Source organism: Narcine bancroftii, chromosome 6 (genome assembly GCF_036971445.1).
Source record: "Narcine bancroftii isolate sNarBan1 chromosome 6, sNarBan1.hap1, whole genome shotgun sequence".
NCBI lineage: Eukaryota > Metazoa > Chordata > Chondrichthyes > Torpediniformes > Narcinidae > Narcine > Narcine bancroftii.
In genome coordinates this window covers 164,379,583-164,394,427 of record NC_091474.1, presented here as the reverse complement: position 1 = coordinate 164,394,427, position 14,845 = coordinate 164,379,583, and the positions used below count along the sequence as shown (strand labels likewise).

At 37.5% G+C, this 14,845-nt stretch overlaps 1 protein-coding gene across 2 annotated transcripts in view; it reads right to left on the bottom strand.

Moving 5' to 3' along the window:
* LOC138736682 (exostosin-1-like) overlaps positions 1-14,845 on the bottom strand; it is a 441,690-nt gene that overhangs the window by 211,012 nt on the left and 215,833 nt on the right. The gene's annotated exons all lie outside the window — the stretch shown is intronic.

The window sequence follows — 14,845 nt, the reverse complement described above, 5'->3', positions numbered from 1 at the left end:
GTTTAAACCAACTGGAGTAGCACTAGCAAACATTCTTTCAGGAATAATGGGCGCCTTCCTGTTCAGATGCAAACCGTCTTGTCAGAACAGATCACACCTTCCCTGGAAGAGAACTCAATGATCCAGAAACCTGAAGCCCTCCCTCCTGCACCAACTCATTAGCCATGTGTTAGGATGCATTATCCTCCTATTTCTAACCTCACACGTGGCATGGGTAACAATCCTGAGATCATTGCCCTGGAGGTCCTGTCCTTCAACTTAGCACCTAACTCCCTGAACTCTCCTTGCAGGACCTCCTCTCCCTTCCTACCCATGTCATTGGTCCCTACATGGACCACGACATCTGACTGCTTAACCCTTCCCCCCATCCAATCGAGAATGCTGTGAACTGGATCTGAGATATCTAGGACCCTGAACCAGGAACGCAATATACCCTCTGAGTATCCCGGAACCTCTTATTTGTCCCCTAGCTACGGAATCCCCTATCGCTACAGCTTGCCTCTTCTCCTCCTTTACCTTCTTAGCCAGAGGACCAGACTCTGTACCTGAGACCTGATCTCTGAGGCTTGTCCCTGGTAGGTCAGCCCCCCCACAACAGTATTCAAAATGGTATATATGATGTTGAGGGGGGTGGCCACAGGGATGCCCTACACTGTCTGCCTGTTCCCTTACCCTCTGTTGTCACCCATCTACCCTCCTCCTGCCTCCTAGGTGTGATAGTGTCCCTGTAACTCCTGTCTATCACCCCTTCTGCCTCCCGAATGATCCAAAGTTCATCCAACTTCAGCTCTAATTCTTTAACTCAGCTTGTCAGGAGCTGCAGTTCGATGCACTTCTTGCAGATGAAATCATCATGGATTTCTCCTGGCTTCCCCAATGACCCACATTTTGCAAGAGGAGCATTCCCCTGCCTCGGCTGCCATTCCCAATGTCTATGACGAGATGAACAAAATATAGGATATCTAAAAAACCTGCCCTTATCTATGCCTACTTGCTGAATCCTTTTTGTTCCTTGAATAGCGTTGCCCTTTCTGACTTCAACTCTGACTATTCCTCGCCTCTTACCTGTTTTCCCCAAAGCCTGTTGAGCCAAAGCCTTACCACTCTGACTCAGCCCAGTTCTGACAATGACTGCTCCCTCCTTGTTTTCTTGAACTTGATTGCCCAATAACATTTTTGTAGAATTGCTGAATGTTACAGAAATGATGGCTTGAACTTTGCTGGTAAAATCCTGTGTCACAATAGACTTGGCTGAAAAAGTTTCAGTGGGAATAAGCTTGGGATTTATGCTTAGTGAAATGTGCATGTAAAAAAACTTAACCATCTGTCAAGTTGCTATGCCACTGAAATCTCTATGCAATCTTCCCGAGTTTCTTCTAAAATTGACCCTTGATTTCTGTATATGGTTCAAAATTCCAGAGTTAATTTGGGATTGCAGGGTTGTGAAGACATAAACTATGAGGAAATAAAGTTCCATTTGTTAAAAATAATTTGGTTTTATTTTCTATTTGTAATTGTGTTTAATTTTTTAAATATTTTAATCAATTTAGATATTTATTTGATTTTATAGTTTCTTCTTTTTAAGATGTTTTTTATTGAAATTTGCAATAATACAAAAATTAAACAATACAATTATATATTGAAATACAAATTACAAGATAAAGACTCCCCCACCCCCTCTTAATTCAAAACCCCTACCACTATACAAGGATGGGGGGAAAAAAAACTAACATGTGGGTATCAATGGTGACAACCTGGAAATGGACAGCACAGCACTGAAGCTTATAATAACTTTAAAACTTTAGATTGTGGTAATGGCACATAACAGGGCCCATGTCTTTAGGAAATTAGTATTTGAATCTTTAATGGTATTTCTAATTTTTTTCTAAACTTAAACAAGACATAATATCATTTAACCATTGATTGTGTGTGTGTGTGTGTGTGTGTGTGTGGGTGGAGTTTTATCTTTCCATTTAATCAAAATTTCATGTCTAGCCGTCAATGAAGTAAAAGATAAAATTTTGCTTTCAGGTGAAGCCAATAAAATGTCATAATCTTGAAATGATATTAAAAGGCAAAGTTCCAATTTAACTTTAAGAATCACTGATAATGTTTGAAAAATATCTTTCCAAAATGTTTCTAAACTAGGGCAAGTCTAAAACATGTGTGAATCAAAGAAGCCTCAGCAATTTTACATTTGTCACATAGAGGGTTTATATCAGAGTAAAAACGAGATAATTTAACTTTAGGCAATAAGTACTCTATGGACCACTTTAAATTGCAATAGTGTCATGTGCAAAGGGAGGTCGGATTAATCAGATTACAAATAGAGTCCCAAATCTCATCAGAGAACCAAAGATTCAAATCCTGTTCCCAGCCTCTGTTGATCTTAACTAACAAGGCCATACTTAAATCAAGGACATTGTTAGAAATAAGAAATATTAAACCTTTATGGTAAAGTTGCAAATCAAGAATATTTGCCTCGAGAATTTGCGGAAAGTCATGGATCTGAGGTTGAACAAACGCCTAACTTGCAAATTTCAAAAAAAAAGTTAAATTTTACCACCATTTGTTCAAAGGAAGCAAAATTATTTTGAAAAAAAGGTATTTAAAACATTTAATACTCAATCTGTGCCAGTCATTAAAGACGGTATCTTTCAAAGAAGGTTGAAAAAGATGATTAGATATAATAGGGCTGGCAAGTCAAAAGTTCTGAAATAAAAAAAAACTTGATTTCCCATATGCTCAAACTATGTTTAAATATCAGATTATCAATTAACATATAAAGAAGATAGAAAGGACCCTGAAGTTGCCAACAAAGAAGTATTTTGTAAAATTTAATTCCATTTCTACTTATAAAGGGCATTCTTATAGGATTTCCAAATGGCAGAAACATTTAAAATCTTTCATAGTTAGAAAATTGCTTTGGAAGCAATTAAAGCTATTAAAGCTTTTAGAAAAATTGGGACTTAATGCACTATTGGAAGCATTCAGGACATTCATTTGGAGCTGCCATACTAAAGCAGCAAGGTAGACACTCTGTTGCCAGTCCAGCTATGACAGGCAGCATCTGCAGAGGAAAAGCCATGCCAGCAAAATCAATAAAATAACAGCATATGTTAAATATAAATGGGAGGTGGGGGGGGGTGAGGGGTAAATATATAAAGTTGGAAGGAATAGTAGGATAAGTTCTTGTGTACAATTTATATTAATATGAAACACATACTTTAAATTTTGAATTATATTTGGCAGATGCTTATAGTTAAACGTCAACCACCATAATTCCTTCAAAAGAGGAAATCAAGTCAGATGAAACCAAGTTACTGATAATTTGACATGGTATTAATGGCTAAAGGAAGATTAAGTTAAAAACTCATGACATTCTGCAAAGGCAAACAAAAATGTGTTGCACAGCTGTATGAGCTTTAGCAGTAATAATGGCCACTTCATGCTGTAATATGGATGTTTCGAATAATACTGCACAAAACTGATGCAATACCGATTTTTCTCAGTTCAAATTAAATGAAAATGCAAGTATGCATCTTATCACAGTACTAATTTTACATTTTTTTTACAAGCAGATTCTACAGATTGGAATTTATGGTTACAAAACTAAAAATGCTGGGCAAATCAATCTGCTGATAATGGCCAGGGTTACCCATCCAGTACGGACACAGTAACTGAAGTTGGCAATGGGAAACCAATTCAGTACTTTTCCCTTGTATAATCATGAACTCAACATCAGCTTTGGTCTCAGCTCAAAGATGGAGCCTTCACCAAAGGAGAAAAGGGAAGGCACAACTACAATTCAGAGGGTCAGAGATCATATCGTATGGAGAGATATGATTGTTCACACTGAAAAGCACGGCACCTGAATGGTGAATGAATTTTACACACAGACAATCTACAATATTGTATAGCTGATCCCACCATATCAAATAATTTCCATTTGTACAAAATTCTTCTTTCCCATGAATAATTTGCCTCCAGCTTTTCCAATTTTCAACACTCTACAGTGCAGAAGCGACCTAGATGTTGGCATATTTTATTGATTGACAACATCTCATTCAAGAAGCTTAATGATTTTAGCCTGAAATTTTGTAGTAATGAGTTTGCAGAGTTTTACATCTTTGGAAACTCAATCAAACTGGTTCCATTTACTGAATTTGGGTTATTTTGCTCAACATGCTGAAAATGTTCTAAATGACATTGTCATTGCATCTCTAGAGTGTGATTTTAAAAAGTCTCCATAAGAGATAGTTCAGTACAAATTTGATGTCAATCTCAAAAATTAGCAGAATATTGTGATGATAAAATAACATATTTGGCTCTTGATATTTATATTTGAAAAAGTTAGCATTGCGGTTAGCACAATGTTATATTGCCAGTGATTGGGACTGGAGTTCGATTCCAGCATTGTCTGTAGGAATTTATATGTTCTCTCATGTCTGTGTGGGTTTTCCAAGGGGCTTTGGTTTCCTCCCACTGTTCAAAATGTTTCAGGGGTTGTAGGTCAATTGGGTGTAATTGGGCAGCATGGGCTTGTCGGCCGAAAATGGCCCGTTATCCTGCTCTATGTCTAAATTTTAAAAGTTAATTTAAATTTAAAGAATCCAAATAATATTCTAAAGTGAAAACAGTTTAATTAATTTGTATATAGCAAGACTAATTTGCACTTTAATTATTCTGTGACCTTATAATAGTCACCAAATAATTTTGATAATACCATGCCATGGATTAATACATAATCTATGATAATATCTGCATAAATACTAATCAATTTAGTAGTTTCCATTCTATGAATGAGTTTGATTGTATCTAGGGATACAATCAAACTAGGGATTGAATAGCACAAAAAGGTTAATGTACCACTGATGCCATCATGAAGACAAAGGAACTCTTTGCACTGTACTTTTGAATGGACAGAGTGGAAAAGCTATTTGTTTGACCAGCTGTGCTGCTATTACAGTCCATATCCTTGTATTTACAAGTTTATGAACTCCAATCTCAAACACACATTTCTAAAAAGGCCAGTTTCTATATCTGGTTTAATGTAATTGAGTACATTGTACTTCCTGTAGCAAAATATTCCCTGTATGTGAAGGATGAGAACAAAATTTGAAACTCCTTCCCCATGATGAAAGTTTATACAGACCTTTATTCTCTATCTCCCACCACTCACTCTATCTAAATCCTAGTGAAGACTCATATTATCTCTAAGATTCTGAGCACAGTACATTAACTTTTGTCAATAACACAGTTTCCTTCTACTGCCTCTGCTACATTCTTGAGCCCTTGTGTGGTTCCAATTCAATTATTCCAAATAGAGCAAATGCATCACTATAAACTGTAATACACAAAAGTGCTCAAGAAACTCAGCAAGTCATGCAGCATCTATAAAAAGCAAAGGGATACAACTTGTAGTGACTGCAAAATAGACGCTATGCAAACAATTAAAACACACTCACTCGTCCTTCAGCACAAAAATGTTGACATTTTTATTATTCAAACAACAACCACCTTCTTCTTCCCAGAAACCCCTTTCACCACACTCCCCTGCCTTTCCCATTCATTCTAAACCCTGACGCTCCTTATTTTCCTCCTGCCGAGAACCAAGCATACTCGTGAACTGCCATGCTGCTCGAATTTCCCATTCCGGACTGCGCATTACATCTGTCATGCATCACCCTGGATGCATCACCAGTGGCAACTGGCCCTACTCCAAGCCCCCATAAGTATGCAACTGTAATAAACTAGCGTTTGGAGCCTGCACCCTTCATCAAGGTATGAGCAAAAAGCAGGTAGGCACATAAATAGATGGGAAGAAGGGAATGGGGAGGAGCACAGGCTAATAGGTGAGAGGTCATTGGTGGATATGGGTGAGAAGGTAGGAGGAAAAAAGCTGGTGACGGAAAGGAGGTAGCTCTGAATGGAGAGGGAAAGGGATGGGGAGTTGAAGGAAAGAAGACAGAGGGAATAGGGAAAAAGTAAGAGAGACAGGGGAGGGGCCTAACAGAAACTGGAAGTCGATGTTAATGCCATTTAATTGGAGACTGCTCAGACAGAATATTAGGTGCTGTTCCTCCAACTTGCAGATGCCGTTGGTTTGACATTGCAGAAGGCTGTGGACAAGATATGTTGGTGTGGGAATGGGATGTGGAATTGAAATGATTGCCCACTGGGAGGTCTCCATTATAAATGGCATCATCAAAAGCTCCAGAAGATCTATTATCATATCTATCCTCTTGAAGTTGCCACTTGGTGATATCAGTGCAAGATTTTAACCTGCCTCCTTATTTTGATCCATCATGTCAAGCAGATTATAAGAGAACTTAATAAGGTAGGGTAGATGCTGAGAAGCATTTTACCAGGCTGGAGAATGTAGAATGTGAGGCATAATCTCAAAATAATTGGTTAGGTATTTTCATAGAGCTATGGAGAAATGTCTTCATTTATATGGGCTTCTGATTCCCGGCAATTGACAAAATCAGCAAATGATCAATGTTGAGTACTTTCCAGGCTGTTTTGAACAATTTAAGGAGGAAAAAAAAATCAGCTATCATCTTATCAAAAGGTACCATACTTTAACTCAATTTTTTTGAACTATTTCTTATGTGCCTGTCTATTTTTTAAAACAAGCCTTTCTCAGTATTTTTCCTGGTTCAACTATATCAAGCTTCATGGTTTGAGACATTTAAAAAAAAATTCTCATGTTCAAATGATAACCTCAATACCAATTTTTGCAGCTTACTCCAGACAAGATCCCTACCACCATCTTGATTTCTCTGCCTGTCATTTGTTGATTTCTGCACCTATTACTTCACAAAATTTGAGGCTTCTATTGCCTTAGCCTTCCTTTACGAGATTCTTCACAAAACCCTTCTGCCTGTCCAATTCTCCCTCCAACTTAAAAACATATTATATTACTTTTTAATGAACCCCATATCTTCCTTATCTCTCTATAATTCAACATCTGTTCTCTTACACATCTCAAGAGTAAAACTTAGTTGTTTTTGATATGCAACTCACCACTATTGTATTTATCTTCTCTCTTTTGGGTCTCTTCATGCTAATTAGTTCTGAGAAACCTTACAAGAGTCCCAGATTGATCATCTCCCCAACCTCTGGCAAAAAACCCTTTCTAAATGCAATAATTTCCTGTGTGAAAGACCTGAGCTAAGAATCCAAGATGCACCCTAATATGGTGTGGGGCATCTATTCAAAGTAGTAAAAACACGCCAAAATACTGGAGGAACTCAGCCGGTCTTGCAGCATCCTTAGGAGATGAGGATATTTTGCAGATATTTCAGGTCTAGGCCCTTCTTCGAGGAATAGGCAAAGAATAAGGAAAAAGCAGGACATCTACACGAGACAGTGTCTTAAAAAAACAGCCTCTATCCTCAACAACCTCACCACCCAGGTCATGCCCTTTTCACACTGCTATCATCGGGGAATAGGTACAGGAGCCTAAAGACGAGCACTCGGCAGCAAAACATGACTTGTTCATGAAATAACTGATAACTGGATATCGAGCTGAGGGTGGAGCGGGAGCAAATGTAGCACTGATACCTGAGATCCTGGCCGGGACCAAACTGGGAGGCTTGGAACCGGAGCTGGAATCCACATGGAACTAGATGGCCGCAGAGACAAGTGGCCAAGAAAGACAGATAGCTGTAGAAGAGAGTCTGGGTTACAATATGGTTGTAGAGCTTGAGAGCAACAGAGAGTACACATGAGGAGCAGTGAAAGAGATTCAGGGTAGGCATCCCTTGAAGAATTTATTCAAAGTAGCATTTGATTATGGAATGAATGTTTTAAACTTTATATAGCTAGTATCCACTCAATGAACATGAAACCACAGTGACAACTTGTATGTGAAAGGTGTATTGTAAATAGAACAACAGGTTGTTTTATTGCATAGATACAATGAGCAAAAGAAGATGATATTTAGCGAAATCAAGAAACAGTTGCTCGTACAGAGTTTTACAGAGAGTTTTCAAGCTAATGATAGTCTCAAAAGGAAATTGTGGACCATTGATCTTAGACGGTTAAAGGACAGCTGCCAAAGCTGAAGGAAAAAGTAAGTGAATACAAAAGACATCACACAAGGTTTGTTGGAGGGCTGAAAGATTTTAAAGTCAGAAGTGATTAGTGATTGACCCAGTCTACGACAGGATGCAGAGAGCACTTTTAAAATGTTCTAAGTTCAACAGGAAGTATAGCAATAAAATTAGGAAGAACTGGAGCAGTTAACTGGAAAAGACAAAGGCATGGATCAGGTTTCAGCAAAAAGATGGATTAACGTTGAAACACAGATGCCTTACAGAGATGGAAGCAGATGATTGTTTTAATATGAAAAAGCTCGAAGATTGGAATCTACACTCCGGGTCAAATGGGAAACAATAGTTGTAAATAAATATTATTGAACTTGAGGAACCAGGTCTAACATTTAATAATAAAATGATTGGATAAAATACTTTGCTGTGAATACTCCAATGGTGATTGAATCCAAGAAAACTTTGCCTCATTGAACTGGACAACAAAGGGGAATCTTTGGAAGAAGATAACCATGTGGAACAAATGGATGAGAAACAAGGTTTCATAGTCATCAATACTGCAATTTTTAAGACTTTGATTTGGGTTCTGTTTGCAGAAAACCAATTGGGGAGATGATGGGAACTGAAAAAATATTTGAAGCCACTAGAGAGGGAACATGGGATGATGGTTTGGATCTGCCAAAGTCTTTGTGACAAATTTTGAGCAGAGTGGTGATAAAGGTAGATTTAATTGCGGGGGAGACGTGCATCCAAGGAGAAGAACGTACTTTCAACGGCAGTTAGTTTTGTTTATGAAGTTAAAATTCCTTTGAAAAATTCAATTTACATTTAAGCTATTAAAAATTCAATTATGTAAATTAGATTGCAATTATGGAATTATTCTGTGAAGAAAATGTTCTATTTGTACATCCAATTCATTGACTAATTGGTTCAATTTAATGTGTTGACTATTTTCAGTATCATTGTGTATTAATAAGATCCAAGATCAGAGAAAAAAATTCTTAGTATAAAGTATTGAATTACAAATGAAGGTATCTTAAAAGACCATAATCTTAAATTGTCTATTTTTAAAACGTAATCACACTTGAATCAAAAACGGGGCACCTTGAACTGAAATTAGCCAAACATATCAGTGTGTTGTTTGGTCAAAATATTGGAGAACTCTTCTGCTTGGCCAGTTTATATGACGTGAGTCCACGCTGCTGAAGATCCAGCTGCGCTGGGTGGGTCACGTCTCCAGAATGGAGGACCATCGCCTTCCCAAGATCGTGTTATATGGCGAGCTCTCCACTGGCCACCGTGACAGAGGTGCACCAAAGAAGAGGTACAAGGACTGCCTAAAGAAATCTCTTGGTGCCTGCCACATTGACCACTGCCAGTGGGCTGATATCGCCTCAAACCATGCATCTTGGCGCCTCACAGTTTGGTGGGCAGCAACCTCCTTTGAAGAAGACTGCAGAGCCCACCTCTCTGACAAAAGACAAAGGAGGAAAAACCCAACACCCAACCCCAACCAACCAATTTTTCCCTGCAACCGCTGCAACCCCATCTGCCTGTCCCGCATCGGACTTGTCAGCCACAAACGAGCCTGCAGCTGACGTGGACATTTACCCCCTCTATAAATCTTCGTCCACGAAGCCAAGCCAAAGAAGAAGAAGAAGATAAGGATTGGAATGTTGGGAGGGGGGTAATGTTAATATAAGGAGATAGGGGTAGATTAGAGGGGTTTATATAAACCATGTTTGTTTGAAGGTATATTTTATATTAATTGTATTATGTGTATAATCATGGTTGTTTAAATTTTAAGTAAAATATTCAAAAAAGTAATCTCTATGCCATAAGTCCTCTGTGATTAGTAAGGGGTTGCTTAAGGTGGTTTGTGAGTGGAAAGAAAAAGTTTGAAAGCCACTGTTTTAATTTTACCTAATTGACTCGTTATGTGCATAACTCCAAAGGAAATGGGCCAATGACAATTTTTCTCAAGCAAAATATTTCAGTATCAATTGCGTCTAGAGCAGTGATTCTCAACCTTCCCTTCCCACTCACATACCACCTTAAGCAACCCCTTACTAATCACAGAGCACTTATGGCACAGGGATTGCTTAAGGTGGAATGTGAGTTTGGGGGCAGTTTGAAAACCATTGGTTTACATGCATTTGACAAAAATAGAAAAGCACTAGGGGAGTAAGAAAATAATGTCAGTATAAGGTAAAGAAGAGTGGAAAGAGACTCAAAATGGTTGTCAGCATGGACATTTAGATGAGATAGTAAAAACAAAAATGTTGGAGAAACTCAGCAAGTCTTGCAAGGTCCATAGGAGATAAAGATATATAACCAACGTTTTGAGCCAAAGCCCTTGTTCAAGATTTGAGCAAATAAAAAGTAAAACATAAAAGTCTTCAGACACCATGGTTGAAGTAAAATCACAATGTTAGAGACACTCAGTTGGTCAAACAATTTACTTTATATGGCAAAGATAAAATGTTATGCATCTTTATCTTTGCTATATAAATTATAGTTTCACCAGCTGAGTGCCTCCAGCATTGTGTTTTTACTATAAGCGAAGAGACAAGCCTTTAAATAAAATCTGGGGAGAAGGGAAGAAAGGGCAGGGAGGAGCAGAGGCCAACAGATAAAATCATATTAGATAATATGCCTTTTTTCTGTGCTGATTACTTAAAATATCTCCATGTACCCATCATGGAGTTCTTAACTCTTAAACTGGAGTCTATCAGCATTTATTGTGTCTCTTGATTTATATATTTTTGATGTTCTTATTTACTTTTCCCTTCTGATGGTTAAAATCAACATACATTTGCTCGGTTGCTTCACAAGTTATTAATTTTAAAAAAAATTTAGACATTCAAAGTAACAGGCCATTTTGACACATGAGCCTGTGCTGCCAATTTACACCCCTTTAACCTACACCTCCGGTGCATTTTGAAAGGTGGGAGGAAACCAGAGCCCCTAGAAAAAACCCACACAGTCACAGGGAGAATGTACAAACTCCTTACAGACGGTGCAGAATTAAAACCCTGGTCTGGTCCTAGAATGACTTTCTTCCACTCCAGTTGTGTCGGTTTAGAGGTGCCAGATGAGGTCAACGTGGGATCTGCAGCCTAAACCACAGATGGAGCAGAAGGTGTGGGTAGCCTGAGAAGTGATGTGCACCTTCTGCTATCATTGAGGATGTTATAATTTTTCAAGGGGTTCTGACAATATCCTTCAAACATCTTCTCTGTTCCCTTCAGTGATCCCTGTTGTGTGGGACATTTGAACAACATTGCTGATCCATTGTAAAATGTAAAATTGTCAAAACATAAACCTGCAGTGACTTGCAACATGAAATACGTTGCTTATGTTTAATTAGACCCTTGATGCTCAGGATATTGCCCAAGGAGGGGATGGTGTCCTTGGTTCATGTATCCTGCCAATGGATACAGAGGACTTAGAGCAAACAGTTCTTTTTATTCATTGTCAAAGAAGAATAAGTTCACAAATCCAGAATTTCCAATATTGATATTGTACTCATCTGAGAAATGGTATTCGGATGCTGAAGTTTCTTTCAAAGAAAGGGTTCTGTGATATTCCCCTTTATTAGGATGCTTTTTCATAATGGAAAAAAAATTGAAATTCACTGATATTTCTAAAGTCTAAACAATTTTCCATTATTGACGGAGATGATTATTGATTCATGTATTGAAGATGGAATTACATGAATGTGGCAAAGGAAGTGATGTACAAAATAAATTTAAATGTAGAATAATCATTTCATTTTATTTTTATGCAAAATATTCATGCAGAGATTCATTACTATTTGTAAGATGCACTGCTTTCACTTAATTTGTCTCATTTAAAACACAACCATGCAACAAACAGGTCCAAATACAGAAATTACTGGGATCCATTTTCAACTGGAGGAAATGGGAAGTTAATAATGTATTATTTCAGTCATCAACATTTTTCACATTCTCAGTAGGCTTTTCTATCATAGCTTGATAGTTAGGCAAGAGTGTGAAAAAATGCAAAGTTAATGTGTGAAAACCTTTTCTAATATTACAAATACCTTTAGTAAGTTTCTTTCAACCTATTTATTGTCTGCTGTGATAGTACAGACCTATCACCAATGTACATAGTTACAATATCTAGAGTGTAATGACTGTGCTTACAGCGATTGGCTGAGAGCTTAGCCACGCCTACTGTCTGGGCCTTAAAGGGTTGTGTCCCTAGTCAGGTCGGATCATTCCGGACTGGTCGGCCACCTGTGAAGAGCTCCTGTCTTTTGCTAATAAAAGCCTTGGTTTGGATCAACAAGTCTTTGGTTCTTTCGACGAGCTCTACATCTGCAAAGTGATTTGCTTGTAAATTTAGCTAAATTCAATCAGCTATAGACTCAAAAACAAGTCAGCCCAATTGAAACACAAAATGCTGGAATCTTGAGGAAATACTGAGCCACTGGAGGAACTCAGTGGGTCAGGTAGCTTCCACGGTTAGAAACGGTCAGTCAATGTTTCAGGTCAAGATCCTTTCTCAATAAAGGATCCCAACCTGAAACAATGAAAGACCATTTCTATTCATGGATGCTCCCTGATCTGTGGAGTTCCTCCAGTGGCTCATTATTTTAATCAAACTCAATTGCTTTTATTACATTTATTTAAAATGTTACAAGGCAGTGGTGTGTTCTCAGTGAGCAGTGAGAGTATTTTATTGCTTTTTTCAATATAATGTAAAGCTAGATAGGAGTTAGTATGATGGTCACGTATGAAATTTAGCATTTAAAAACATCTCTATGGGAAGAAATGGTATAGCATCTCCAAAGTTGAAGTTAAAGAACTGTGCTGTTTCCTGCAGAACTAAATTGTGCCAATACAATGCAGCCAAGCACATTTTTTGTACCATGACAAAGAGCTATAATAAATTCAAAAGTATTGTGAGTGTATTTCATGCTGCAAGACACTGCAGGTTTCTGATTTGACAATTTTACATTTTACAAACCCCCTGGAGCAACTTACTATGTGTGGAAATATGAACTCTTTAATTTGTTCCCTTTCTGAACCACAAATTTTGAGTGACATTATTAAAATGTTTCTTGCATTGTTATATTACCAGCTCTGATTTTGAAGTAGAACATTCTAGGTTGCTGGGCTATTTACACACTGATATTAGCATATGCATTCCACTCATTACTACTTTTGCAATGGATCCTGAGATGCATTTCACTTTTCCTGTAGTTAAATGTATCCCAGGAGTAATTGTTCCGTTCAGTGGATATGATAATAGTATAGTTTCTTTCCGTTCCATGGCATTTGTCTCTGTTCAATGAAATATTTTGGGAAGTAACTTGAAAATACCTTGCAGTGATTTCAGTGCTTAATCAAACTATAATTTCAGTTGCCTTCTTCAGATTATGCATTTCTTGGGTTAGGATTCAAGAAATGATTCTTGCTTTTGAATTTCCCTGCTGTTGCTTTGCTTATTTGAATGCAAAGCACAGATGTGTCATTTCCTGCTCTTGTTGTCTCTCACCCCATGTTGAGCACAGTTGAATTTATGAATAGGCGAAAACCATTTGTGTTAAATTTTCAGTAATTCCTTTCCCCAGTGTTGTTTTGTTTGTTTACATATATATGAAAAAATAGCAAAGGTTGGAGGATGAAAAACAATATTAAAATCACTAACAGTGCATCAGATGGCCATCAACTGTTAATGTTCTAACTGGAATAAAAAATTATATTATACATATTTAAAATTTAAACAGCAAATTAAAATGTTAAAGTACCCTGCAATTTCCAAGAATTCAACTTAAATGTTGATATTTTGATAGTGGTGCTTCATTAGAAATTACTATAATGTCCCACTATTGATTGTTAACTACACCTTTCAAGACAAACTTTCAGCAACTTAATTTTGGATTCAAGTGAATCAGGTAGTTGTATACAAAATGAACCACGAAGACATAACAATCAAAAATTTTCATCTAAAATTAAGTCAAAGGGCTGGTGGCAAAATACCACATCATAGATTCTTCAGTAAAATTGTTATCAGTGGGACAAAAGGAATACTGGCAGCATGAATGCAGAAGTTGTAGTGCTAATTATTGTTTCTTTGATGGGGGAAGCATAGTGTGTTGACTTGGGAACAATGATCTTTTTCAATATTTTTAATAGCTGCAAGGCAAATAAAGCATAATTTTAAATTGTGCACTTGGCATAAAATTGAATTACTAAAGGGATTTAGGAAGGCATGGTTAAAGCCTCTATTTTCTGTTCATGAAGTTTTCTGTGGACAGTGGTCATTGACATATCCACAACTGCCTCCTGAAGTGTGTGTCTGACCTGTCAGACAGGTGTTTGGGGATTTTTCTTCATTATGATGAGAATATTTCTGTCATTAACAGTGGAGGTGTTCCTTGGAATACTAGTCCCTTTGCAATTACTGAGCTCTTACTTAACAATGCTACAAATAGTTGATTTTGGTAATCCTAAGGTTTGGCCAATGTCTCGTACTATTTTATTCTTGTTTTTCAACTTCATAATGGCATCTTTGACTTTCATTGGCACAACTCTGTTCCTCATGTTGAAAAATGGCAACTGCAGACCCCAAAGGTGATCAAAAGATTGGAAGCAAGCCTAGCTCTCTTATACCTGCACCAATGAAACATACCAGAATAATCACAAACACCTGTGAAGCCAAATGTCCCAAATATTATGGTGCCCTGAAATGAGGGGACTCTATATAAAAAGTGCTGTAATTTCTACATCGTGAAACAAAAATGATATACAAATAAC